This window comes from Helicoverpa armigera, chromosome 17 (assembly GCF_030705265.1).
Source record: "Helicoverpa armigera isolate CAAS_96S chromosome 17, ASM3070526v1, whole genome shotgun sequence".
NCBI lineage: Eukaryota > Metazoa > Arthropoda > Insecta > Lepidoptera > Noctuidae > Helicoverpa > Helicoverpa armigera.
In genome coordinates this window covers 2,918,235-2,924,251 of record NC_087136.1, presented here as the reverse complement: position 1 = coordinate 2,924,251, position 6,017 = coordinate 2,918,235, and positions in this window count along the sequence as shown.

Sequence of the window (6,017 nt, the reverse complement as noted above, 5' to 3'; positions counted from 1 at the left end):
GAGTGCTGAAAATTGATTTATTACGAATTGTAGAAGTAAAGAAAAATGAAAGAAATAATTATTTGTTACATAAGTTTAAATTATATCCAAGATTGTTTAAAATTATTTATGGCAGTTTTATTTACTTGTTTTTGTGTTCTAATTTTTTTCCTAGTTTTCCTGCTAAGTAATTCTCAAGTTTAATGATTGATGTAGCTAAGTAAACTTTATCGGCCTATTCTTTACTAAAACAGATTTATTGATCACGTATCTGCAAACATTCGATACCTACCTAAGATTCTATATCGCATCCGGTTTAGTATATCGCAGTGATTTATTACTATTAACTTGCTATTTCAAAAAAGTAGCGTAATCTGCATAACTGCATGTTGAGGATTTCATAACAAAATAAAATTACTGACAATGGCACCTCTCGTTTCCGGCGACCATCGACCAAAATTTTTGTTTCAAACAACTACTTAGTGTGACAAACCAAGCTGATTTTGATACCAGAAAATAAGCAGACTTCTAGGTTTAAGTAATCTTACCATTCAGTACTTACCCGTATCGCCTGGTCTTCTGAGGGTTCCGTCAGCTACATCCACCGCCAGCTATGGGAAACTAAAGGACTTTAGGGTATTGGAATAAATCGCGCTAGCTAGCAGCTGAGACATTACAATATGGAACTGAATGTCAATTCTCCTAATGACCGAAACGTAACCTCAATCTATGCTGCATCTAAATTGTAATTTTTCATCATCTCTCGAACCTTTTTCCCAACTATGTTGGGATCGGCTTCCATTCTAACCGGAGTACCAGTGTTGAAATTGTAATTTTTACGACTTAAAAAAGAGATGTTCAACTGGGTTGTGTATATGTAGGTACCTATAGCAAACCTCAACTATTTATAAGTAAAAAAAAATGAATTAAAAAATACATTAATTTTTTTTGAAAAACGTATAGTATGGATTGAGATTACCTATCAAGTTGATTGGGATACATCAAATGTAAGTATAGTTAAATTCGCGGTGCAAACAACAGTCGCTTTGCAAGAGTTATTAGTAAGTAGGAATACTAACCATAGTTTGTTAGAGAGCTTTCTAGCAAGCTTTCAAAGTAAATTCTAGCAAGTAAATTGTGGTGATTATAACTAGCGACGAGATAATATTTGTACCTAGTACCTAGCTGTGAGTTGGGCGGATTTATCGCTAATGAGCTATTTTGGATATTAAAAAAAAAGCTGCTCTATCTATATCAATTTCAAAGTCTGCTACGAGAATATGTTATGTTATAACTACAGGTATCTACCTAGTTAGTGCTGGCTTTGCCTTTTTACAAAGTACCTATGTAAAAGCATGTGTAAAACAAACGAAAATGTTCATATCCTATCGGCTAAATGTGTTTAGCATTTATTGTGTGCTTAGTACTAAAAAGCGACTTCAAATAATAAAACGAACAAAAATCGCATATTGAACAGGATATATTTTTTTAACAGATCACATCAAAAATTCAAGAAACGCCTACTAATAATTACTTGCAGTGATTTATGATTTAATCACCTGCAATAAAATGGCTTATGTGAATAACATACAAAGCACGAAATATTTATGACCTGTGAATAAGATGTTTGTAACATTGACTGTCCACTACAATGAAAAATCTAATGTGATTTTCTGGGGAAATTCTACCTACATGCGATTAAATCACAAGCCTGCCTGTGTGATACCTACCTACGTCAATTTAATAATGATTATTTCCCCTGTCTACGTTACAATAGTAAATTTTGGGAACAAATATAATGACCACCATAAAATGCTTTGATACCCTAAGTTTTGCAACCAGAAATATCTACTGAACACCAGAAAAATAAAGTCTAAAAATGTAATAGTACCAGCTATTTTAGTCACGACTTCACTTTAAATTGTATTCGACCACCAAATTTAGTAAATGATCACCAACTCTTGACGACCAAATTAATGTATTATTTTTGCCTAAATAAGTCACTGTGATTGCCATAAAATGTAGGCTTATTACCAAATAAAGTATTATGATGCCATATTAAGTTATGTGTCCGGCTTGCAATGCATGCGTGAGTGTCAGTATGACGAGTGACAGGGGAAAATGGAAGAAAATGACATATTGCGCCGACGCCAAGTAAAATTGGGAACAGGGCAGGAGAAAGAAGAAGAAGAATGTGTTTCTCAATACACTCTTATCGCACTGTTTAGAGGCATGCATCCTCCGAGCCTTTTCCCAATCACGTTGGGGTCGGCTTCCAGTCTAACCGGATTCAGCTGAGTACCAGTGCTTTACAAGAAGCGACTGCCTATCTGACCTCCTCAACCCAGTAACCCGGGCAACCCGATACCCCTTGGTTAGACTGGTGTCAGACTTTCTGGCGTCTGACTACCCGTAACGACTGCCAAGGATGTTCACTGACAGCCGGGACCTACAGTTTAACGTGCCATCCGAAACACAGTCAATGGTGTCTAAGATATACTTAGAAAGTACATACAAACTTAGAAAAGTTGCATTGGTACTTGCCTGACCTGGGATCGACCCCGCGCCCTCATACTTGAGGTTGGTCCTTTACCCACTAGGCCACCACGACTTTTACTAGGCCACCACGACTGTTTAGAGGCATGCAATAGACAATTTTCCACGCTAGTGCAGGAAAAGGGTCCCCATAATGTTATTACATTTATTTTATCAGGCCGAACTTATTTTTTTGGAGTCAGTTTACTTAAACAGGATAGCAAGATGTAAAAACTTTTTTGATGATCATTTACTACTTTTGGTGATCATTTACTACTTTTGGGATAAGATTGATTTTTTTGGACTCATTTTGCTTAAATAGGATAGCAGAATTTAAAAACCTTGGTTATAATCTTACTTTAAAATGGTGGTTTAATTTTGGTGATCATTTACTATTTTTGGCTTACGCATGATTTATTTTGGAGTAATTTCACTTAAATAAGATAGCAAAGTGTTAAAACTTTGGTGATAGTTTTACATTAAAATGCGAGTTTCATTTTGGTGATCATTTACTATTTTTGTCTGCTGTTTGTTACTATATCTGGTGATCAGTTAAACATAAGCCGTAAATTTTTGTGTTTGTAAGTGTATTCAAAGCACTTACAAATACAAAAGTAGCATCGTGTGAGATGACTTAATGCTAGCCAAGATATTATTACGCTTTCGCTATTCGGATTGCAATCCAGCTTAGAATGCAAGTACCTACTGTTTTCAATGCAACAACGTCCTTACCTACATACAATATATGTATAAACGAGATACCTACCTATCTACGAAAAGATGTGATTTCCCACATACTAAAAGTACGATCATTCGCTGAAAAACAGGTGATTACTGTCTCCCGAACAGATCAGATGATTAAGGTGTCTACACACCAAAGCCGCTGATGCCGGCGGCACAGCCCGGCGGCCCAACCCGCCGGCCGTATTTTGTACAATCATGCCGCCGGCTTTCATAGAGTATATGACAATTACTAGAACACCACATGCCGCGGCAGTCGTGCCGCCGGGCTGTGCCGCCGGGTCAGCGGCTTTGGTGTGTAGACCCCATTACATACGAGCCTACTCACAATTAACGTGAAGGTACTCAGTTGATAACCTACCTTCACACAATACCTATCAAATAATAAATAGGAGTAAAATATGTGTACGTAGGTACATCATACTCGACTCACAACCTTATAAAAAGTTATGATGTGATCAAATCACCCGTAGATAGCCTAGCTAAACGTTAATTCGGAACATTTAGTACTTACATTACCTAGTCCTGCTTTGAAGCAGCGTACTTAGAATATAAATAACTATAATTGAGTATATTAAATTTTAGCTTTAGTTTAATCACTATTATGATTTAGGTAACTTGCTTAAATAAGCAAACGTGTCGCGGCACTAAAGTCATAAGTTACGTAATAAAATTAAAGCTCAATGCAAAACAAAAATCTGAAAATCTGCTGGTTTCGCCCGCTTCTTTTATTCTGAGACCTTTTAGTAGTATAAAAGTACTAACACAGAATACTATAATAGTTACTACGTAAATAAAAGATTCTCTTTTCCCAAATATATATACCTCAAAAAAAAAACTAAATGGTTTGCTTTTAGCAAACGTTTTAAGTTAAAGTCAAACAACCCTCTAGTCAGTCCTAAATCAATCAGCCTTTTCTAACAGCCGTTTTATTCCAAAATTAAGCAAGATTACCTATACCGTGCCTACATAACTACTTTAGTCTTTACTCAAACTAACATTTTAAAGCTTGGGCAGGTTATAAGAGATCAACTGAAATACAAAGCTTAAAATATAATATGTACATATACCTATAAAATAATTAATTTAAAAAAATAAAAAGTATCTACTTGTAACGCACTTCTAGCAATAAGCCAACCTCTATCAAACATCTGTTTGAGGTTATTTGATTATGATTTAAGTATGGTTTATGTTATTTTTTTATGAAGGCGGTACAGCCAAATTTTTCTATGGTGAATGAAAATTTAAAAGAAATGGGTTATCTATAAAACGGCGAAGTACCTACCTGAAACTGCTTCCATCGTAGGTATATATTTAGCCGCAGAAGTGAATATGATAAATCCAATTAACTTTCTCCTTCTAATTCCCTTTCCAGCAACTCATTCAAAAACTTCCTAGCAAATGCCACTCCACTTAAATCTACTAATTGCCTTAAAGCCTTTTCGAATTCCTGCAATCCTGCTTTATAAGCTTTGGTAGATAACGAAAGCTTATAATGCAAAGCCTCGTTCTCATCTTCCAATTGCTTTAAAATTCCTTTGTCTGTCTCTGACTGTTTTTGCGTATATGAACATCTACAGCAATTACCACTTTCGTGTGATGTCTTGCGGAGATCAGTATTGGCCGTCATCGAGGTTGGGACTTTAGGCGATAATCGCGGAACCACGCCCGTTTTTATTCTTGGCCCCATCACTGTACGCGGTCTCACAGCTTGTTTTCTGCGTGGTCTCAGGCGGTTTAATGAAGATATTCCCGATGTACGAGAAGTTGATATTGATGATTGTGGTGAAACATATCTTTGATATTTTGGTGAAATATATCTTGGATATTTTGGTGAAACATATCGTGGATATTTTGGTGAAATATATCTAGGATATTTTGGTGTAACCATTCTTTGTTCTGGCGGTGGGTATTTCATTGATGATGTGAAAGGCGGTGGATAATTTGGTACAGGAAATAGTGGTGCAGCTGGCTGTTCTGAATTTGTTATTGGCACATGGCAATTTCGAAAATGTCCGGATGTTGTCGGGGTAACATACGTAGACATTGGGGGTACAGTCCGTGCAGTTATTCTATCCGAGGTCTGTACGGCTGCCTGTAGTGGCGGTGGTAGAGTTCTTGTATCTTTTTCTGGAATCTTCGGTGGTGGCCTTGTAAACGTCAATGGTAACGATGGCGGCAGTGACGGTGATGACGATAACGCCAGTGGTGTCGATAGCACTGCTGGCCTTGGCGTCGCTGTCACCGCTGGCGGTGGCATCGCTGGTAGTGGACGTGTTGACAATGACGGCAATGGTGACGATGACGGCAGTCGCGGTGTTGACGACAGTTCCTGTAACACCTTTGCTGGCACTGGCGGTGGCGGTGGTGGAGTTGGCAATGGCGACGGTGGTAGTGGGGGCGGCGGCGGCTGTGATAATAGTGGTGACATACTTGGTAAGTTAAAACCGAATGATGTTGGAACACTTATATTTTCATTTAGTAACGCTTGTGTATTCACCCACCGTTGCATAGATGCGTTTTGATGTGGTATAGATGGAGCACTTGAAAGTGCCTGTGGTTGTAAAATTGGAAATGGTATGGATGAATTTGGAACTTGTTGCATTGGTGCAGAATAACAAATTGGCCCTGGTGTGTTAGCCAGTTGAGTTGAATATTGTTTATATTCTGCTGATATGTAGACATCTGATGACGATATTATAGCAGTTTGTTGGGGCACGGTCATTATAGGTGGGAGTTGTATCTCTGGCCCACTTTTCAAT